Genomic DNA, 24559 nt, shown 5'->3' with positions numbered 1-24559 from the left:
ACTGTCAGCTGGTTTCTCAAAAGAAACTTTGTAGGCTAGAAGGGATTGGCAAGAAATATACAAAGTCATGAAAAGCAGGGACCTACAGCCAAGATTGCTCTACCCAGCAAAGCTATCACTTAGAATCAAAGGGCAGATAAAGAGCTTCTCCCATTCCCAGACAATAAAAAAACTAAAGGAGTTCATCTTCACCAAGCCATTATTATATGAAATGTTAAAGGGACTTGTTTAATAAAAAGAAAATCAAAACTATGAACAATAAAATGGCAAAAGGTACTTATCTATCAACAATTGAATTTAAAAAACAAACTATGCTAACAAGAAGAACAGAAACAGAATCACGGATACAGAGTGTTTTGATGGTTGCCAGATAGGAGGTGGTTGTGGGGGAATGGGAGAAGAAGTGAGAGGACTAGGAAGTACGAATAGGTAGTTACAGAATAGCAATGGGAGATGTAAAGTACAGTATAGGAAATGACGTAGCCAAAAAACTTATATGCATGACCCATGGACATGAACGATGGTGGGGTGGTTGCCTGAGGGAGTGAGGGGTGCTAGATAGAGGGGAGCAAAAGGGGAAAAACCAGGACAACTGTAATAGCATAATCAATAAAATACAATTTTTTAAAACCCACTTCAAACCCATTAGAATAGCTAAAATTTTTAAAAGACACAGCAATAATATTTGTTGGCAAGAATGCAGATAAACTATAGCTACCATTTATTGTTGGTGGGATGGTAAGAGGGTACAGTCATTTTGAAAAATAGTCTGGTATTTCTTTAAATTAGTAAACAGTTACCATGACCCAGAAATTTCACGCCTACGTATATGAGATTGGTCCAAAAAGTATCCAGTCATGTAATATGAAAAATAGAGACATTTACTGAGGATACAAGAACATTGTACATAGGGCAATAATGCCCCAGTCCCCTTCAAAGTAGGCACCTTGGGACCTCACTCAGTTCTCCCAATCACCATCAGCTGCCCCTTCATATATTCCTGAATCTCATCAACAGGCTAAAAACTTGTCCATTTTATAGGTGATTTTAGTTTTGGAAAAAGCCACAGGGTACCAAATCTGGGCTGTAAGGGGACTGAGTCACCTGGGTGATTTGCTGTTTTGCCAAAAAATTATGCATGAGATGTAATGCATGAGCAGGCACATTATCATGATGAAACTGCCAATCATCAGTTGCCTGTAGCTTCCCCCTTCTGAATCATCCAAATGGTTTCCATAGAGGAATGTTTAAGCTTAACACAAAATTGGATGCAAATTCACTGTTGTACTCTCTCAGTCATTTTTAATGTGATGGCCACACAGTACACACGCTTACTCAGTGGCATCTACCTCCCCTTCTGACTAGTACAGTGAAGTCATCATTGTTCACTAATGCTCATTCGGTCCATTCTCCTGGGCTGCCAGGTTACATGGATGTCATGCAAACTGTTCTCATTATACTAACAATGTTTGGACTTTTTCCAGACAGACTTCATATATCCAAGAGAAATGAAAACCTATATCCACGTAAAAGCTTGTACACCAATATTTATGGCAGTATTATTCATAATATCCATTATTATTCATAATTTCCACCTAGAAATAATCTAAGTGTCTATCACCTTATGAATGAGTAAGTTAAAAGTGCTACCTTCATACAATGAAATGTTTGGCAATAAAAAGGAACAAAAGTGCTGATACATGCTGAAGCCTGGATGAGCTTTGAAAACAGTACGCTTAGTAAAAGAAGCCAGTCACAAAAGGCCACATATTATGATTCCATTTATATGAAATATCTTACATAGGCTAATATATGGAGAAATTATTCATCTAGATACAGATATATGTAGATATAGCCTGCTAATAGGTTTAGGGTTTCTTTCTGGAGCAAAGAAAATGTTCTAAGTGTCAATTATGGTGATGACTACACACTGAATATACTAAAAAACAACTGAATTATACTTAAATCTGTAAATTGTATTGTATGTGAGTGTTATGGACTGAATATTTATGTCCCCTCAAAATTCATATGTTGAATCCATAACCCCCAATATGAGGGTATTTGGAGGTGGAGTCTTTAGGAAGGAATTAGGCTCAGATGTGGTCATGAGGGTGCGGCCTCCAGAGTGGGATTGGTATTTTCCTAAGAAGAGATATCAGGGCATTCACATGCTCTCTCAGCTGTCTGAGGACACAGCAAGAAACCTGCTCTTTGCCGACCATGAACAGACACTGCCAGTACCTTGATCTTGGAATTGACAGCTTCCAGAACTGTGAAAAATAAATGTCTATTGTTAAGTCACCCAGTCTGTGGTATGTTGTTGCAACAGACTGAGCTAAGACAATGAGGTACTTTAATAAGAATTTGTAAAAATTTATTGGGATGACATTGGTTAATAAAATTATTTAGGTTTCAAGCGCACTCTCCTATGATACATCATCTGTATATTGCATTGAATGCCCACCATCCAGAGTCAAATTTTATGTCACCAAATACAGGGGCAGGCAAAAGTAGATTTACCATTATTTGCATTGAAAAAGACATACAGGTTATGATTATTGCAGTAGCTTTATTAACTCTGTGTTTCACATACTCACAACTGTAAACCTACTCTTGCCCATCCCTGTATCCTACCCCCTTTATTATACCCCAGCCTCCTTCCCTCTGGTAACCACTATACTGTTGTCTGTGTTTATGAGTTTTTGTTTGTTTTTCTCGTGTGTTGCTTTCAGTTTTATATTGTACATATGAATGAAATCATGTGGTTCTTGACTTTTTTCTGTCTGACTTTTTTCACTTGGCATAATATTCTTAAGATCCATCCATGCTGTTGCAAATGACAGTATTTCATCTAATGGCTGAGTAGTGGTCAGAAGACCTGAACCTATACTTCTCCCAAGAAGACATGCAAATGGCCAACATTGATATGAAAAGATACTCAACTTCGCTTACTGTTAGGGAAATGCAAATAAAAACTAAAATGAGATACCACCTTAACACCTTTTACTCTGGCTGCTACCAACAACAGAAGTAATAACAAGTATTGGAGAGGTTGTGGAGAAAAAAGAACCCTCATTCACTGCTGGTGGGAATGTAAACTGGTACAGACACTATGGGAAACAGTATGAAGTTTCCCCACAAAATTAAGACTACAGTTACCAGATGCCCCAGCTACCCCTCTTCTGGGCATCTATCCTAAATATTTAAAGACATTTATTTGCAAATATATATGCACCCTTATGTTCATTGCAGCATTTTTCATGGTAGCCAAGACATGGAAACAACCAAAGTGTCCTTTGGTGGGAACTGCCCTGCCTGGTTTCAGAAGCTGTAACCACCCCCCCCCCCCATGACTAAGGCTGAGTAAAGAGACTTTGCAACCATAAGCCACTAAGGAGACAAAGCTTACCTCCCTGGCAGGGATGCCACCTCTGCCCTCTTACTTCTTTCACCCTGCTTGGCCCTGGGCAGATGACTGGTTAGCCAATGACTGGTAAGATTCCTCAAAGGAGAGACAGGCATGGTCACAAAGGGGCCATCAGGTAAGGACTTGGGGGCTATGGAGAAAGGGGGTGATGGACCCTCACCCCTCGACTTTGACAGAGCCTGAGTCCTCATTCTGTCTGCAAGAATTCTCCTAATCTCTTGACTGCCTTACTTCCCCTGCCTGATATAAGGCTGAAACAATGACAGAGGGCGGTGCAGCCCTGGAAAGGAATGGGAGGTTCCCTGGGGTGAACAGTCCTAAGAAAGAATGCACAAAATCCTGTGAAACCTGCTTTGCTAAGAATGTCCTGAATTTTCTGATAAGGGTTCAAGTATGAAATCAGTTTGTTTACCAAATTTTATGGCCCTTTAGCTAACTGATCCTGACTCAGAATAAGCCCTCATAGTTCTTTGAATGTTATCTATTATATGATCATTACTGCCTGACAATGGTGAATGAAGACCTTCCTTGAGAATGCTGCCTGTCCAGGCAGGGGTTGGGGTGCTCTCTCACTCAGAGAGTGGTCATGCTGCCCCTTTTTCCCCACAGGACTTCTGCGGTCTGTGTGAATTTGTTCATCACATGCACAACACTGTGAACACTGCTGGTCAGAGTCTGAATCAGTACTTCAACAGATGATTGGATAAAGAAGATGTGATCCACATATACAATGGAATAAAGAATGTGTTGTTTTTTTTTTATGAGCAAGCATTACTTGGGCAGAAAGAAAGGAGGAGAATGTACCACATGCAGAGTTTTCAAGCAAAGGCACAAGGACAGAAATACCCAGGGGACCCAGGCGACTAGAATACAGTTAGAAAGAAAGACTAGAGGAACAGAACTTTGAAAATATAACTTAGTGCCTGCATTAAATGGCAGGCAGAGATGGTTTGCGTTTTCTTGCCAATGAAGGACACTTGGATGTTACATTATCTCTGCAACATTTCCTCCTCCAAATAAACAGAACACTTTGCTTTCGAAGGCAAATGACCAGAAGCTGTGATTAGGATCAGATTGTCTTACAGACATGGAGGACTTAGTAAAACAATCTCCCTACTAACAAGTACATTACCATAGTAGTTTCCAGTTTGTTTATTTTTCCCTTACACAGCTGCCCCTTTTTCTAGTTCACACTTTACCCACATGCATCAACTCTCTTGCACCCTGTGCCTTGTTCACAACAGGTTTTATTTGCACTGAAAATGGAATAAACAAACTACCTGGGTGACTGAGAAAAATGTGGTATCTTCCCTTTCTTCCCTGCCCCCAAGTAATAAGCTAAACTATATTGGCTTCATTTTCCTTTACCTCCCCTAAGAAATACCACCAGTCATAAATATTGTAGCTGTCCCTTTGACTCTGGCTGACATTTCATGCAAAATTCATTTTAGAGAACATCCACCTTTTAGTGATTTATAACCAAAGTGTTAGGGATTTCAGAAAGTACAAGATTTGAAATACAACCAAACAAAGACCTCACCTTGTCAGTCACTGTGTGCTCTTTTTCCGGTGGGTGGCGGTGCATTAAAAACTTATTGTTCTGAAATTAGAAACAGAACAGAACAAAACCTCTATGTTCTTGTGGAAGGAGTTTCATGGTCATTATATGAAAGATACAGGGGGAAAATACCTGCTGCCTTGCTATCACCTGAGGCCTGAATATTTCAGTAGAAGGAGGGAAACACCAGACCTTAAGGGGACCTCGGTTATAACTGGAGATAAGACACGGATATAGAATACTTATTTTCCCAAGAATTACTTTAATAGAAGGAGTTCAGGTGGAAAGACAGGGCTGAAAAATGGAGGTAGGGCCTGAAAACTGAAGCCTAGGACTCTGTGTTTCCCGTTTGGATGCTTAAACCAAGTAATGTCTAGCTCATCATTTAGCTGTACTGGATTACTTGTGAAATGGAGATCATCAAACTAACCTATCTTGTGCTGCATAGAACCTTTAGCTTAGAAAATAATTAAAAAGGCAAAACAATCACAAATCTGTAGAAAAGAGACTATGTCACATGAGGAAACTTTGAGCAGTAATGACACATACTTCAAGAGAAGTTTGAGATAGAATGGGGTTAACTATTTTAATATAAACCTACATATTCACTCTCACTTTTTCTAAAGGAACAAAAGAGTTTGACTCAGGATGTTCAGAAACCACTGGCTTTGTACTCTCACATAACCTTCTTAACCTTGACTTGCCTGTCACTTTAAATATCTAGCCATTTAAAAAAGCACTAGAACACCTGCAGTACAGAGAGAACATTTCATTTCCCTACTAGAAAAAACCATCAAGCAAATTTAAATAAATCACCTCAATGTATCTCCAGTAATGGCCCAGCTGCCTGGTTATTTGTCCCCGACTTGCCGTTACATTTAACTTATCCCTGCCTGGTGGATCTATCTAACAAAAGCGCAACGTGTTGTTGACATTCTTTGGAATAAGGAGAACATCTGAAAAACTGTACAAGGAAGCAGGGGAGTGATTTCGCCATAGCTAAGAAGGAATTTGTTTACACCACTTCACAGTTCACTGTCCCCCTGCCCCTCCACAGCGTCACAGCGTCCCAGCCCCTAGCCCCCAGCCCCCTCCCCCCACGTAGTCACAACAGAATGCTGTGAGGCAATGGTTCTCTAAATGGGTTCCCATAGCAGCAGCAGTTTCACCTGGGAACTTGTTGCAAATGCAAATTCTCAGGCCTCACCCCAGACTTTCTAAATCAGGATCTGTGAGTGGCTCCCAGAGGACTGTGGTTTAACAATCCTTCCAGGTGATTCTGATGCACACATCAGTGTAGAAACCACTCTTACCATGAAAAATAATCATGCCTGACTCCAATCTTCTTTCCAGAAAGCTCGTAATTAAGCTTATCATCCTAGGACCATCAGAAGTCACCTTAGTTTGGGGGATTTTGTTTGCATTTTTAAAGCAGAACCTACCCAAAAAGTCTAAAGTCTAAAGTTCTTTTTTTTTTTTTCCTGCTTTCATAATTAGACCATCACGTAGACTAAGCAGAGATAGCAGTATTCCAGTCAAAAGAAGGGAGCTGACTGGGATCCTCACATGCCCTGTCTCTGAGCATTAGGTACAGAATAACTTCTTTAAGGATCTTACCACTTCAGACTCTTCTAGACAAGACGTAGGCCTGGCAAGGAAGGCGGTGAGGAAGCCAGTTCTCTGGAAAGCCTGTGCCATCCACAGGCGTCACCTAGTGGGCATTGCTGAGAGGGAAGTGGCCTTGGGGGCTCTCAAAACACACCTCACACCCTACTTCTTGTAACTCAGGGACACCCACTGAGACCTCACTCTGCAGTGAAAACAGCTCTAGGCAAGGAACATAGGCCAGGCTGGCTACAAAGTGGAGCTGATGGTTTCTAAGCAAATGGTGCTACATTGCTCTGATAGGAGCTGGGAAAATGAAAAAACATTTTTAAAGAACATATGTAAAATACCATATTTAAAAGCGAGGTCTGAGAAATTTGTCACACCCCAACTTTTGGGTTCCAGAAGAAAGTACTGTCAAAACAAACACATCTCTGGTTTGCCTCTAGGCACAGCCCTGGTTTTCTATCAAACTTTGTCCTGTAAGAACAGCCAGACTGGCCTGTCCACTTTGTTCTCGATATTTTTAGGATGCTGTGATCCTCCAGGGCACTCTGATGTATTAATCCATGATTCCTAGGCCCCTGTGACCCCTAAATCCTGGTCTCCACCTTCTGCCTCTCTCTTCGGTTCTGTTCCTGGCCCGAGCTGCTGCCCAAAACCTCCTTCCCCATGACTCAGTGTTATAAACTCAGTTTTACAGCACCACCCAGACTCTACTCAAGTCTTGTGAATGGGGTGGAACATTCTCGAGTGATACAGCACTGTTTTGCAGGAGGCTCTAGTATGACTCTCTCTCACATAGGTAAAGAGGGAACTTGCACGTGGCCAGACGCATGCCGGTGAATCGGGAGGTCTTCCAAGAGCTCTGCAGCTTGTTTCCTTCAAGGACAGTTGTGCGGAATAAGGGTGACAGAGCATACTACCAAATTTCATTTCAATGCCTCGAAATCCACTTTCCTCCCCAAAATTTGCAGGTTAAGGTGGAAAAGAACTGGTTTAAGAATTTTTTCATACTTAAAGGGAAATTAATAAAAACCTTTCTTAAGGAGGTGGCTAAATTATATCAGGCTCCGATATACAGTTGTTAGAACCCACAATATCGGGAGACAGGGTGATCCCCCTCCATGGAGAAAGAGCTCCAGAATGATTAGGAGGAAATCTGGGAAACCACCTGCGACCCGAATTGCCTCCACTTTAATGAAAGGACTGTGACCTTCACAGAGGGAACAGAGTACAGATTGCAGGTGTACACTTAGTTGGACAGATGACTTTAGCTTCCATTTCCTTACCTTTGAGAGGGGGAGAAAATTACATTGGCATGCTAGTAAGAATAGTAAATGCTTAATTAATGTCATCTGTTATCCTTCTTGTTCAATATTGACTATTATAGAATAGGAACCATTATAAGTATTAAAATAATAAAATAAATGCTGTGGTTGCAGCCTAAGGAAAGGAGCCTGTGCAGTATCTTTGAAACACCCTGGGCACTCTTGTCCGTCCTCCACCTATAGCACCGCTGACTTTTCTTCTCGTGCCCTGAAGTCTGCCTCATCAACCAGAATAAGCAGGTTAGCTTTTTAAGGTTGGCACCTGTTTACTTATTGGCCCAGCAGAAATCATCAAAGGCTTCAACAACAGGCCTCACTTCAGTTGTGAGCTCTCAGTTCCCGGACTCCTCAGATCCAGTGTTTTCCCAACTTTTCACCTGGTTTCTCACTTAGGGCCTTTTTTTGAGCACAAGGGTCAATGTGTTCCTTGGTTTCTTACCAAAGGGTCTAGGCACTTCCTGGTCCAACCCATGCCTAGATCTGGCCCCTGCCTTCCATTCCCAGCCTTGCCTCTGTTTTCCTCATGCTGAATTCAGTCGCCACCCTTACCCAGCTCAATATGAAATGGATTAGAGGCGGGTGAGCTCTGCCTGCACGCCGAAAGGTCAGGGACAATAGCAAACAAGGTGGGAGAAAGGATCCTTGGAGAAAAGATTATGAACCCAGGGACAGAAGCAATAAATCTCCTCTCTTTAGGGCCTGACAGTGTGATGACAGTGAAAAGTTAACCTGATTCCAACCCCAATAAGACAGCACGTTAAGTTGGGAGCCTAACATTTCAGACTAAAAGACTGTGCTTTGCAAGAAATTGCAGACTGTGCACAGGCATGTTGGGTTTTCAAGACACTGTTGGGGGGAGAAGTGTCTTAAGCACAATAAAAATGGCTGTTTCTTTTTCCACATTCACTTGCCCCTCCGTCAGTCTTCCTCAAGCCAACAACTCACTCATATGTCCTCGGTGCCAGGTCTTATATGGTGCCAAGTCCACACAGCCAAATGAAACCATCTGGTCCACAGTAACGAGAAAGGCCTGTTCCTAGCACCCCCAGGACATGCCAAAGGAAAGGGGAGACCTGGCCTGTGCCTATACCAGAAAGAGACGATAGCCTAATTAAATGTGGGGCAGGGCACAAAGTATGGAGCTAATACTTTATATGAGACCAATTATAGTTGTGTAGCTATTAAGCTTTATGGCAATTGTCCTCTAAGTGCTGCAACATCAGCCTCATTGAGAAGGTGATAGAAATACAAATTCACAGACTCCTTCCAGACTCACGACTTCAGAAACGTGGTGAGGGTGGACGGCAATATTTGGTTTAACAAGCCTTCTAGGTGATTCTGATAACCACTAAAATGTGGAACCCACCACTCTGTAGCAGAGCTTCTCAACCTTGGCACTACTGACAATTTGGGACAGGTAATTATTGTTGTGGGTGCTCTGCTGTGCTGCATTGTGGGATGTTCGGCAGCGTCCCTGGTGAGTCCACACCAAAAGCTAATAGCACTCCCCCCTCAGTTGTGACAAAAAAAGTTTCCTGACACAATGAACTGTCCCTAGATGACAAAATTTCGGCAGTTGAGAACCACTGCTTCGTGGTAAAGTATTCCCTGGTGTGATTGGAATTATTCTGATCAATGTAGTTACACAGTACCAATAATAGTGTAAAATTATCCTATACTTTTGGAGACTATTCAAGGGATAAAAATCTGCATAGACTCTTAAAGGGTGTCAAATTAACCCAAATTCCTGGAAAATCTCTAGTTTCTAGTTATCTTTGAATTATGGCATTACAGGTGACAATGATTTACTTTCTATAAGCTTTTTGTTTGTTTTGATTTCCAAATGTTCTATTCCATATGTGTATCATAATCAGAACAGAACAGAAAACTTACAGGAAATAAAAGAAAAATGACTTGGATAAATGTTAGCATCTTTTCATCTAGATATTTCTTCCTTCACTTCAGTTTAGCAAGGAAAGTATGAGTCCAGCATGACACGTGTGCTTTCTTGACAAATCTGCTCTCATTGGACATCTGAAGACTAGCATTTGTATACTGTGCTTTATAAATTACCTATTGCTTTGTATATATCATCTTGTTTGATTATCACAATAATCCTTTAAATAAGCTCAGAGCCCCAAACTCCCTCTACTAGTAAGTTTCAGGTCTTTAAACTTTAAGTCATGTGATCGTTCCAACTATTTTCTCCATCATAACAACCTGAAAGCTTTGCTCTGCTTGGAGGCCCAGACTCTAGAACTGACTTACCTAGACCCTTGGTAAATGAAGTGTGGTCCCCATACCAACAGCATTGGCATCACCTGAGCAAAGTAGGGGTCTGGGGAGAAGTGAGCCACCATAGATCGGAATCTCATGGCCCCTTCAGACCTAGTCAATCAGAGTCTTTAGTTTAGCAAGCTCCCCAGGTGATTTCTACACACATCAAAGTTTGATGATCCCTGACTTGGGCCACTGTACTGGCACCCATCTAAAGGCTACAATCAATATTTTATTTCTGTTTATAGTCCCCAATCCATAGCACCATTTGGTACTTGCTCAATTGATCCGTTCTTTAATCACTGCTGTAATAAATTACCAAAAGCTTAGTGACTTTAAGGGAAAAATACGTTATTGCCTTACAGTTCTAGAGGTCATCCAAACGGGTTTCACTGGACAACGTCAAAGTGTCATCAGGGCTGCATTCCTTCTGAAGGCTGTAGGGGAGAATCCACTCCCTTTCCTGCATAGATTCTAGAGGTCGGTCATATGCACTCCTTGGCTTTGGCCCTTTCTCCAGTTTCAAAGCCAGCAGTGTCTTCATAGCCTCTCTTTTCTCTTCTTTTCTATTATCTTCTCTCTCATCTCTCTCATCTCTCTCATCTCTCTCATCTCTCTCTCTCTCTTCCCCCACTCCCTCCTTCCTTCCTTCCTTCCTTCCTTCCTTCCTTCCTTTCTTCTTCTCCCCTCTCTCCTCTCTGTCTTTCCGTATCTCCTCCCTCTTTTACTCATCAGGGCCCTGTGATTACATTGGGCACACCTGGATAATCCAAACTAATTTGCCCATTTCAAGATCATTAATTTAATGACATTAGCCAAGTATAAAGTAAAATATTCACAGGTTCTAGGGATTAGAAAATGGACAAATGAGGGAGGTGGTGTTCTACCTATTGGGACTCACTAAATGTTAAATTGGATTCAAGTGGGCTAAACTGACCTGTGGCGGCTCGCTTTTCCCCTGACTCCTGATTTATCTGGAACATCATCTCCCTTCCATGCACTGGGCACTTCCCTGGAGTCAGTCTACCTCCCCATCTTCTTTGCCACTTTCCTGTCTGCACCAGAGCACCTGCAGCTGGCCCCCTTTCTCTGCCTGCTATTCACACTTTTCAGCTTGGTCTTTAGCAACTATCGGTGTCAGGGCTCATTTCCACCCACTCCCACCTCACCTGCCCAGGCTAGTTCACTGCCCACTGCTGTGTTCCCTTCTTTTTCTCCCTTCCTCCCTCTGTCTTCTAATGATGACTCTGGTTGAGGCCACCAGCTGGCCACTAGCCTGTTGACCCAGCTACCACCTTTCCTTCTTTCAAATCTCCCTTAATATTCCCTTCTTCAAAAATACTTTTAATGTTATCTTCCTGGTAAGACATGGTTTCTTTCTCTACTTACTCCCCACACAAACTCACAAGGAAAAAAATGAAGAGAAACTACAAAGAAATATATTTCATGTTTACAAAGCACTTTTGCAAGGAGATTCTCAAGAACATATCAGCAGGACTTCACAGGTGCCTCTAGGACATGTGAGTGGCTTAGGAGGCTAAGAAAATCATTAACCTCTGGTTGAGAACACAGACTGAAAAAAACTTCCATACAGTGACAGCCAAAGTTTATCTGCAGCTTTAGCTTCTTAATATGTTTTTCCCGTGGACCAGTCCATCTGATTAGCTTCATCGCCACATCATTCCCAGGGGCAAGGGGACATAGGAAAGGCTAAGATTTTGACTGGGCAATTTGGAAAGCATGCCACATTCTGGGAGGGACCAAGAATGCCAGGCTATGGAAACGTAGGGGTAAAGTGGTAGGATTCAGAAGAGATACAAAAGGAAAAGGAGCCACTATTCCCAAACCTACAAAATAGGGCTCAAACAACCTCCCAAGGTGACTTGGAGAAACAAGTGAGCTAATATAAGTGAAAATGCTCTCAGGCTTCAATCTGCCATACACATTAAAGTGCTGATGGTGACAATAACCACCAAAATAGGACATTAAGTTATATCAGAATAAAAGAACTCAGACTAACAGCTATGCCCACTAAGAGTAAGTAAGAATAGAGCTAAAGTGGCCTTACTGCCTTACTCTAAAATCACTAGCAGCAGAAAAAATAGGAAGCTGGAATAGATATATTCTGCCTTACTGACGACATCCTAATTTAGTTTGGGACATCAGTGTGCCAAACTGAAATATTTCTCAGCCACACTTCGAAGCTACAAATGGCCAAAGGACAGCTCTGGACACATAAATAGAAGCCTGCTGAGAATGTCTGGGCAAGTTTTACTTTCCCGACAGAGACAGTGACCTTTCTTTCTTGTCTTTCCCAAGTGCGCCTGTCTGGAAAGCAGAGGTAATGGCTGACCCAGCAACTTTGTTGGCACAAAGTACCAACAACTTTGTGTGCCACTTTCCATGGCACAAAGTACGGCACATGACAGAAAGGGAGGAAAAACCACAGGTCTCAATGCTAAAATCCACGCATCACTGAATTAATACTAACTACAATTAAGTCACTAAATTGAATTAAGGACTAAAAAGTAAGTCCTTAATTACTTACATAGGTATAATATCCACTTCCTGAATTCTCTCCCCTTTGCAGGCAAACTGAATTCTTTACTGATACAGCAGCTCCGGAGAGGAACTAGCCTGGTTCTGGTCAAACCTTCGCCTCAGGTAAAATGAACACCCGAAGTTCATCTTCTTCTTCAAGAAATCCTCTCCTTAATGGCCCACGTCTCATATGCTGAAGTCTCAGAGATTTTAGTGCAGTACTGAAAAGTGACACTCTAGTAGATCCCACTACCTAGTTTAGGAGGCCTTTCTGTCCTCACATGATTACATTAATCTCTGGCATTTCACAGTGCTTAACAGTTGCAGGAAATTATTTCACTTATATTATCCCACTCCCAAAACAATTCTTTAGAGCAGTGATTTTCTTTTTAAAAAATTATTTTATTATTGTTCAATTACAGTTGTCCATATTTTCTCCCTACCCCTCCCCCCACCTCTAGAGCAGTGATTTTCAAAGTGTTGTCCCCAGTCTAGCAACGTCAGCATGACCTATAGAAATGCACATTTTTAGGATACAATTAAGATCCAATGAATCAGAAACTTTGACAGTATCAGTTCTCAGCCAAGATCTGAGCTCTAAAAAGCCCTCCAGGAGACTCGGATGTGTGCTAAGGTCTGAAAGGCACTGCTACAGAGTATTACATACATTTTTTTTCAGATAAAAGAAATTAAGGCTGTTGTAGATTATCTTGACTTATCAAAGGCATCGCAGTAAGATAATGGAGACATCAGAGACAGTAATATTCTGGCTCTAAACTCAGGGCTCTTTTTACTACACACAAGTATTTTCCACCCAGACATTTCTGCTAACTGCTTCATTCTACAGGGAGCTGTCATTTTGATGGGGAAAAAAATCTTACAAACTGATGTAGAATATTAATGTCTGACAATATTTGTTTTTCCTTCTCAAGGGAGTTTACATTTAAGAGGAATACTACTCAAATGGCAGTGAGATACCACCTCACACCCATTAGGGTGACTGCTAGCAAAAATCAAAACAGAACAAAATAATAAATTGTTACAGGTAATGCAGAGAAACTGGAGCCCTTGTGTAACATTGATGAGAATGTAAAATAGTGCAGCCACTTCAGAAACAATACAGGAGTCTCTCGAAAGTTAAAAATAGAATGAGTATATGATCCAGCAATCCCACTTCTGTGTATATGCCCAAATGAATTGCAAACAGAGACTTGAACAGATGTGTGTACAAAAATGTTTGTACCAGCATTATTCACAGCAGCCAGAAGGAGGATGCAACCCAAATGCCCATTGACAGATGAATGAATGAACAAAGTATCGTACATAAATACAATGGAAAACTGTCCAACTTTGAAAAGGAAAGAAATTTTGACACATGCTGCAACATGGATGAAACTTGAGGACATTATGCTAAGTGAAATAAGTCAGTTACAATTTGACAAATACAGTATGAGTCCCCTTACACGTGGTACTTAGAGTAATCAAATTCACAGAAACATAAAGCAAAATGGTAGTGGCCAGAGTCTGAGGGGAGAGGGAGGTAGGGAGTTATCATTTAATGGGCACAGGGTTTCAGTCTCACAAGAAGGAACAGTGCCCGTGGATAGAGGGTAGTGATGGGGGCTCAGCAGTGTGAATGTCCTTAATGGCACTGAATTGTGCACTTAAAATGGTTAAAGGGGTAAAGTTCATGTTATGTGATTATTGCCACAATTTTTCAACGTGTTTTAAAGAAAAATGCAAGTCAACTTGTAAAATGTCTGTTCACTTCTGATAAGGAAAGTATTAGAGAGAATCCATCAGGTGACTTTTTTGGTACCACTCAAACCACATCCCATAAGTGACTCTGAACTCCACACAGAATTTGGGAGCAGAGCTGGAGATTAAACCGAAGATCAAGAGTACAAGTCCCATCAGGTGCAGGGTATCATTGAAGGGTGATTTCTCATGGAGCATTGTTATAAATATCAAGTCAGGAAATAAAGATGTGAGAGACTTGGCAAGGTTGAAATTATTAGGCTTAGCACACACAATTTTGAGTAAAGGAAAAGCTAAAACCTCTATTCACCAACAAATGGCTCCTGTCCTTTAAGAATGTTACTAAACTTATAAGCAAAAGAAGGCAGTTAAGCCACGAGAGAGGCCTTGGCTTCTAATGGGTCCATCTTGAGGACAAATATGGCCTTCAGGAGTGCTATTAATAATACATTCTGGGAGGAGAACAGAAGGCATGGGGCAAATGCCAATGGTTAGCACGTGTCAGTATTTTTGACAAACAACCTTCATTGGTAATTTTCCCCCAATTTTTTCAATTCTGAAATAATTTCATATTTAATGAAAATATGTAAAAATCATAGAGAACTTCCACATTCCCTTTATGCAGATTCACTAATTTTTACCATATTGCCACATTTGTTCTCATTCTTCTAGCTATGTACATTTTATTATTCATTTCTCTCTGAATTATTTGTGAATTCCCCCTTTCTCCTTGATACTTTGGCATATATTTCTTAAGAACAAAGATATTCTCTCACAATGCTACAATAGTTACCCAATTCAGAAAATTTATCGCAGATACAAAAGTTTTATCTACAGTCCACAATTCCGTTTTGTCAACTGTACCCAAAATGCCTTTTTTCACAAGACTTTTTTTTAGCAAGGGAGGAGGGAAGGAGAAAGAGAGGGAGAGAAACACCGATGTGCAAGAGAAACATCAATTAGTTGCCTATTGCATGCCCCCAACAGAGCTGCATGCCAGAACCCAGGGATGTGCCCTGACCGAGAATTGAACTGGCGACCTTTCAGTTTGCAGGATGACACCCAACCCACTGAGCTACACCCGTCAGAGCCCCATAATGCTTTTTATAACATTCCCTACAGGATAGAGTCAAGGATCACATACTGAATTTTATATGTTATGTTGTTTTAATCTCTTTAAATCTGAAACAGTTCCTCAGCCTTGCAGTAGAGATCATCTATTATATCGAATATTCCTCAGTTTGGGTTTGCCTGACGTTTCCTTATCATTAGATTTGGTTACATACATCTGCTCAGCCAGAATAATAACGTAATGTTGTGCCCTCAAAGTATCACATATAGAGGCACATAAGTCCATCACTGGTGATAATTTGTATTACTACGTCCAGGTGTTATCCAGCTTCTCCGCTGTATATGTACTGCTTTCCTTCAGTGCACCTAATAAATAATGCATGGAGAGGCATTATCAGACCTTGCAAACATCCTGGTTCCCACCAGAATTTACACCCTAGATTTAGCATTCATTCATGATTCCAGCCCAAACCAACCTTTGTATGATGAGTGCAAAACAGTAATTTTCCACCTGTTCCCCACCACTTCCTCCATGTTTATCAGCTGGCATTCTGTCTGAAGGAAGAATCTTCTTTCTCCCCCCTTTTTAACTTATCTATTTAATTATAAGTATGTATTCATGGACTCTTATTTTATTCATTGGGTTACAATGAATTGCTCTTCATACTTCTTTTGCTGCTTAAATTTTTCCAGATTCGGGCAGCAGGAGCTCCTTCAAGCTGGTACCTATATCATTCTGACAGGTCCCCATCATTTGCTTATGAGGACTTCTTTACTTTCTGACAGAAATGTTGCAAGTTATCTGCTACTTTCACTGTTTTAGTCCTGGAATGACTCATTTCTCACAGACGCTCCAGTTCATTTTCTTTTTTCCCAAATTTGTAACATATTGACATGGAATTCTGTTTTGTTTTCGATGACTGGGTTTTACTTTTGTATAGACATCTTTTAAGGAATATAATGTGAAGTGTGGGAAAGACAAATATGGCTAACAACAAGAAGACATGAGACGACAGGTGCTAGTGAGGATGCAGTGAAAAGGGAATGTAAATTGGTCCAACCACTATGGAAAACAATATGGAAATTCCACAAGAAAAATTAAAAGTAGATCTACCAAACAACCCAGAATTTCCACTACTGGGCATGTTTCCAAAGTAAATGAAAACAGTATTTCCAAGAGATACATGCACTGCCATGTTTGTTGTAGCACTTTTAACAATAACCAAGATATGGAAACAACCTAAACACCATCAACAAATAGGTGTAAAAGATGTGGTATATACACAGTGCAATATTATTCAGCCATAAAAAGAGGGGTATCCTGCCATTTACAACATGGATGGACATTGAGCACATTATATTCAGATAGTTTAAATCAGCCAGAGAAAAACAAATACTGCATGACAACATATACGTGATATATAAAACTTGAAACTCGAAGTCATGAAAGGTAAGGACCTACATCCAAGATGACTCTATCCAGCAAAGCTATCATTTAGAATGGAAGGGCAGATAAAGTGCTTCGCAGGTAATGTCAAGTTAAAGGAGTTCATCATCACCAAGCTTTTATTATAGGAAATGTTAAAGGGACTTATCTAAGAAAAAGGAGATAAAAAATATGGACAATAAAGTGACAAGTTCACAATTATCAACAACTAAACCTTAAAAAAAAAACTAAGCAAACAACTAGAACAGGAACAGAATCACAGAAATGGTGATCACATGGAGGGTTATCAGCAGGGAGGGGGAGGGGGAGAATGTAGGAAAAGGTACAGAGCATAAGAAGCATAATTGGTAGCTACAAAATAGACAGGGGGAGGTTAAGAATAGTACAGGGAATGAAGAAGCCAAAGAACTTACACGTGTGACCCATGGACATGAACTAAGGGGGGAATGCTAGAGGGAGGATGGCATGGGAGGAGGGTGAGAAAGGAGAGAAAAAATAGAACAACTGTAATAGCACAATCAATAAAATATACTTTAAAAAGTTGAACTAGTAAAAAACAGAGCGTAAAATGCTGGTTAGCAGGGAATCGTGAGTGGGGAGAAAAGACCAATGTTGTCTAAGGGCACAAATTTGCAACCTTTAGTATGTAAGTCAAAGTGATCTAGTGCACCATATAGTGAATCTAAAGGACAATATGACACTATGATTATGTAATGTAACAAATACAGCTACAAAGGCAATCATATTACAATATATAAAGGTACAAGTACAAAAGAAACATTATAAATCTTAAATTTACAATGTAATATGTCAAATATATTCAATTAAAAACAGAAAATGTAGAATATAAATTTTAAAGTAAAACAAAATAAAATTTAAACATAAAAACTGAGACAATTTTAAAGAAAATGTACAACAGTATGTTTTTATATAGGGTTTGGGAAAAGACTTCTGGAATAAGGTCCTAAAAACACAAAATAAAAAATTGATCAATTTCATTCTGTCAAAATAAAGAATAGCACAGACAAAGAGGAGAATTTGGGGGAAAATATTGGTAACACACAAACCAGCAAGAACTTAACACTGGCAAAACCCAAACAACTCCTAAAAATCAGTAAGAAAAAAAGTAAGAAGCCCAATTTTAAAATGAGCAAAGTATTGGATAGACAATTCTCAAAAGGGAAGCCCAAGTAATTAATAAGAATATTGAGAAATATTCAGGGGACTTCCGCCAAGATGGAGGCATAGGTGGAAGCACTGTACCTTCTCACACAACCAAGTTTAAAAACAACAAAGTTTTAGCAACAAAAACGCGCCAAACACAGAAAATTGAACTATACAGAAGTCTGACAACAACAAATCCTTCGGCCAAACCGGTAAGAGGGGAAAAGCCAGCAGCAGAACAGGGTTGGGCAGGAAAGATCCACCTGACTGACCCAGGCGCGCAACCCAGGTGCACGACCCAGGTGCTCAGGCAGCCATGGGCGGATCCCAGGTGTGGAGTAATGGGCAAACCCACTGAGGGCGCAAGGCGGTGGACCCACAGTCACACATTAACGCACAGATAAACTGGTGATGGAGTGAGCAGTGAGACTTACCGGACCACACAGGCTCCAGGGGTGGGAAGCGGCAGAGGAAACTGCTATTGTCCTTCTCTGACCCCACCCCCACGTACAGCGTCATAAGCCAGCGACCTGGGTGGCCCCTCTCTGACCACGCCCCCACATACAGCATCACAAACCAGAAACCTGGGTGGCCCCACCCTGGTGAACACCTAAGGCTCCACTCCTCATATGTAACAGGCGTGAACATATCAAAACATGGCTCAAGAACAACTCAGAGCCCCAGAGCCAATAAATCTAAGTGATGAAGAAATAGCCAAACTTTCAGATGCACAGTTCAAAACACTGGTGAGCAGGGTGCTCACAGAACTGGTTGATTTTAGTCACAAATTAGAGGAACATATGAAGGCTAAACTAATTGAAATGAAGGGAAATACACAGGAAACCAATAGTAATGGAAAGGAAACTGGGACTCAAATCAAAGGAGTGGACCAGAAGGAGGAAAAAAATGTCCAAACAGAAAAATATGAAGAAACAAGAATTCAAAAAAATGAGGACAGGTTTAGGAACCTCCAGGACATCTTTAAACGTTCCAACATCCAAATTATAGGGGTACCAGAAGGGGAAGAGGAACAGCCACGAGTGGAAAACTTATTTGAACAAATAATAAAGGAGAATTTCCCCAATCTGGCAAAGGAAATAGACTTCCAGGAAATCCAGGAAGCTCAGAGAATCCCAAAGAACTTGGACCCAAGCAGGAACACACCAAGGCACATCATAATTATATTAGCCAAGATTAAAATGAAGGAGAGAATCCTAGAAGCAGCAAGAGATAAGGGGACAGTCACCTACAAAGGAGTTCCCATCAGACTGCCAGTGGATTTCTCAAAAGAGACCTTACAGGCAAGAAGGGGCTGGAAAGAAGTATTCCAAGTCATGAAAACCAAGGACCTACATCCAAGATTGCTCTATCCAGCAAAGCTTTCATTTAGAATGGAAGGGCAGATAAAGTGCTTCTCAGATAAGATCAAATTCAAGGAGTTCATCATCACCAAGCCCTTATTATATGAAATGTTAAAGGGACTTATCTAAGAAAAAGAAGTTAAAAAAACATGAACAGTGAAAGGACAGCAAACTCACAGTTATTAACAACCACACCTAAAACAAAAGCAAACTAAAAGGACAGCTAGATCAGGAGTGGAAACATAGAAATGAAGATCTCAAGGAGGGTTAGCAATAGGGGAGTGGGAGGAGGAGAAGGGGGGAGAAGGTACAGAAAATAAGTAGCATAGACAGTAGATAGAAAATAGATGGGGGGCAAGAATAGTATGGGAAATATAGAATCTAAAGAACTTGAGACACGTGGTTATAAACTAAAGGGGGGAATGGTGGGGGAGGGGGTGTGCAGGGTGGAGGGAAATGAAGGGGGGAAACAGAACAACTGTAATGGCATAATCAATAAAATATATTAAAAAAGAAATATTCAGAATCTTCAGTAAACAATGAAATTGAAATGAAAATAAGATTATTAGGATAAAAAAAATTTTAATTATATAATTTCATAGATGGCAGAATGTAAAAAATAGAAACTCTGGTATACTTTGGGGGGAAATGTAAATTGGTACAGTCATTCCGAAAAAACAATATATCCTCTGACTCCAAAATTCCTTTCTGGTTCTATATATCAGAGGAATTCTGGCACAGCCTCACAGGGGATCTGGATGAGGTCATTGACTATAGGGGATCTGGATGAGGTCATTGACTGTGGTGTGGTTTGTGGTACTGGGACTTGGGGGCAACCTAAGTGTCCATCTGTAGGGGAACAATAAAACACACTGGATGCCATGGTGGTTGCCAGGGACTGAGGGGAAGTGTGAATGGGGAATGGCTGTTTAATTGTTAGTTAGTTTTAGTTTGGGAAAATGAAAAAGTTCTGAAGAAGGATAGTGATGATGGTTATTGAACAGTGTGAATGTACCTGATGTCAAAAAATTGTGCACTTAGCCCTGGCTGGTGTGGCTCTGTAGACTGAGTGTCTGTCCACCTGTAAAAACACTGTACACTTAAAAATGGTTAAAGTCCTAAATATTGTTATGTATATTTTACTACAATTTTTAAAATATTTTTTGAAATTCAGTGGTTGCACACTATTAAATACCTTGCAGAATTAAAAAAATATTGAGCTAACTGTAGTTATAGCCATATAATCATAAAAAAAGATTGAATGATAAATTAAAATCACAAACACATTCCAAACAATACACCATATTTTACTAGGACACATGCATGTTTAAAGATCCATAATCAACATATTAGTTTGGAAAGTTATTGGGGACAGAGGACTAGGAATGCAGGTTGGGAATTAAGGGACAAATAACAAAATAAGAGGGTGTTACATGGACCAATGATAAGTGACAAAAAGACATTATGAACTGAGAAGTTTGTACGTTCAGTTAAAAAGAAATTACTTCATACATGTGAAAATCCTCTGAAAAGATGTAAAGTTTTACAGTTCTTCGTTTATCATTTCCTTCATTCGAAGAGGAGTGAAATGAACCAAAATAGACTTGCCTCCTAATTTTTTGGATCTTCAGTGAATTCTGAAAATTGGTGATTTACACATTGCCTAAGTATCCCACATGGGAAGTTTATCCGTATTTTATGAGCTTTAAAATGTCTCCAGTGATCTCTCATTACCACAGATTTCTTCTTTCCTCTTTTTATATTCTATTCCATACTGAGCCAGATTAAGGGGTGCGTTAGACAGGATTTGCCTGGGGTGCTAGTATTTAAGAGGTGTTAAAAATGTTGCTAGAATTATAGCAAGATGGAAAAAATTATTTTCCTTAGCACTGCTGTTACAGAGAGCATTTTGCAATGTTAGAAAGAACCTAGTTATAAATTGTGTGGGGTGGGGCTGTGTGTGGCCCCTCTCCCAGGGAAACACACAAATAATAATAGAAATTATTTAAACTCAGGGCCACAAAGCCACAGTGAAGAGCTCTGCACAACTCCAGCATCTGTCATTTACATACGACCTGCAAGACTGTCCACGGTGGCCCTGTTTAAACTGGCTCCTTGAGAAGGTCACTCAATCAAAATGCAAAGTTTTTGCTTCATACATTGGATAATCATAGTTGGTGCTGGAGTTGAACTGTTTAGGAAAAAAAGAGGACAATCTACACTAACAAACCACCAAGTTATTGGACTGCCTGGGAAGCTGCCTTCTCCTGGCCAGGTCTATTTCCAAGAAAAAATTACATGAAGTCCTTCATTTAGGATGGTGAAGCCCAGCCATTACTCCCATTGTGTAACAGGCTTTCAGAGTCTAACTGTGCTCTTCATCTGGCCATCTTCCTTAAGAGGCAGGAAGTGGAAGGTACTGGGGATGGGGGATGGCAGATGACATCAAGGGGTCCTCTGCGGATTCCATGTGCTGATGAAGCAAAGGTACCATGGCTGTGCATAAAACCAAGCCAACAACCTTGACCTGGCCATACAAAAGGGTATTTTTGAGACGATGGAGAAATGCCTTTATTTGACCCTAATTCTTAAGGAAAGGGGCCACTACCAATTCCTAAAGGCATTTTGGGAATCAATAGAATTGTTCATTTGTTTAAGCATATCTCTGTGGCAACCATATATGGTTGGCATGTATGTTTGGCAACCATAATTCTTTAGTCTCCATTCTCAACTCATTTAACACAACTGAGTCCATAAAGTAGGCATCTAAAAAAGTACTTTGACTAACAAATTAGGGATGAACTACACTGTCCCACATCAGTAGCAGTTTTTGTTAAAATATCCCAATTATTTTTGCTCAGTTCACATATTAAGCTGTTCACAATATTGTCCTACATAAAGCAATTCACAATATTTCTGACTCTTCAGAAAGACCTAGAAAGTAAAACATGAAGCAAAAAAATAAAATAAACAAAAAACAACAACAAAGGATCTCTTGTGGTGACATATCTGGCATTTCTGAGTTTCACTTGCCAACTGAACAAATCTCCACTGAGTGCCAGACATCACAGCGAGTGCTGAATACCCTCTGAGGTCCCTGCCCTGGTGGCACCTGGAGTCTGGAAGTGTGATTTCACATGAGGACTGGGACGTGTGCCTTCTCCAGCTGACTCTACAGGTCACCCCTGAGATAGCCACAGGCCATCCCCAAATGACGAAGTCAGACCAGATGGCTTTAAAAGTCCTTTGCAGTTTTCGAATTTAAAATTGTTGATAAAACTTTAATACTTTACCACCTTTTTAATATGTAATGAATCCTATGTTTAAAAAAAAACCTACATTGGAACATGGCTAAGCATTTTGTACAGTTCTCTTATTCAGCCTCTGAACAGTCCTCTGAAATAAGAATGTATACACCGAGGTTCCAAAGCAGAAAACTAAGTACCTTCTCTAACGTCACATAACTAGCAAAGGCAGTGTGGACCAAAACCCAGGTGTTTGGGAACAGAAATGGAGAGTTTGCACAGTCCTTGCTTTTTAAACTCCTCTAATGTTCGTCCTTAGTTATCAACAGTCTCTTTTCCAGGCCCTGCCTGTGACCTACCAGCTGACAAATCTTGATGTTTCAGTTCTGTGCAGTTCAGCCATTTATTTCCTCTCTGAAACGAAACAGCGTCCGTAAGAGGATCCGTTCATACCACGCTCCAGCCAACTGCCCAGCGGGCCGGGGCGAGCAGTGCTTTCCCAGAAAGGGCGGAACCCGCAGACGGACGCACAGCAGCTTTGCGCATGCTCCTGGAGGCTCGCGCCGCTGGGCGCTGAGGAACGTTCTTATAATTTACATGCTCCGCTTGAGATGTAGATGCTGAAGCACCAGAATTATACATCTGTTCCCTTGACTTTTTAACCAAAGAGTGCTAGTTTATTGCTGAGCTTAAGGATAAAAGAGGCAAGAAATGAAAGTTGGATTGGGTTTTTTAAAGTTTCCTCCCCACTAAGTACAATCAGATGTTGACTGTGTGAGCCGGATGCTGGGTGGATGTTCACTTCACTTTGCCTCTCAGTTTATCAGCTCGTTTTTTTTAGGTAACACTTTTCATCGCAAGGGAAAACCGAAGGGTCCTATACAAATATTTTCAGTTAAATGCATCAAACAGCCCCAATGTTGTGGTGCCAAAAGAAATAAAATAAAATAAAACAGGAACAGTACGAAACTGATTTATGAGGCTTTGTGGGGAAACAACTGTCCTTTCATCTCTGGATACACAGTTTATCTTTGACCCTGGAGTACTCGCTGGAATTCCGGGCAAAGGGCACCTATTCAAAAATAATCTGTCCAAGACTCAAGGAGCTCAATCATGAACCAGAGATCAAACGCCTTTTATGTTCTTTCTGCTCCAGGATTAAAACAGCAGACCTATTATATTTTAATGCACAAAATAAAGAATCAATCAGGGGAATCTGCTGCTTCAGCAAACACCTTCTTCCAAAAGAACTATTTGTGATATAAAACCCAGTACGTGTCTCCATTGGGTATCTCAAAGACGGAGAGGTGGGCTGCGTCTTTTCAAAGGTAGGAAGGTAAATGAATGAGCTAGTGGTCTGACCTCCATTAAAGGACTCATGTTTACCCCTGCCTCTAAGAAATGTGTATTCATTTAGTATTCAGGTAAAAGAAACTTCTCTACGCCTTTCCCACACTTTCTCCTTTGACCAAGAGAATCTTTCACCCTAGCCCAGGAACTCTTGAGAGTTCCTCCAGGTTTCTGCACCTGGAGATCGGCACAGAAGCCTATCAGGTGCACAGGGTTTTGGCAGGAAATGCAGAGCTGCCTGGGCACCTGGAGAGATGGAGGACCAGTGCACTGTGATGGGCACCAAATGAGGTCTGTCTGGCTCAGGAGTCTCTTTTCTGGTCTCCCATATCCTGCCTATGCTTTGTGTCTTCATCTTCCCGGACAAGGGCGATTTGTCCCAGGATGGTTCTTTTCCCGTGCCTGCCTAGTCAGAGTTGTTTCT

The 24559-nt window shown here is 40.8% G+C and overlaps 1 pseudogene; it reads left to right on the top strand.

Moving 5' to 3' along the window:
- The window catches only part of LOC119064607 (40S ribosomal protein S3a-like), a 112338-nt pseudogene extending 88976 nt beyond the window's left edge, over nt 1-23362 (top strand).
- The last annotated feature ends 1197 nt before the right edge of the window (nt 23363-24559 follow it).

This window comes from Artibeus jamaicensis, unplaced genomic scaffold, assembly GCF_021234435.1.
Source record: "Artibeus jamaicensis isolate MK-2021 breed Jamaican fruit bat unplaced genomic scaffold, CSHL_Jam_final scaffold_1964, whole genome shotgun sequence".
In the NCBI taxonomy this organism is placed as follows: Eukaryota; Metazoa; Chordata; class Mammalia; order Chiroptera; family Phyllostomidae; genus Artibeus; species Artibeus jamaicensis.
The sequence above is the reverse complement of the archived record's forward strand: the minus strand, read 5'-3'. Positions and strand labels throughout refer to the sequence as shown.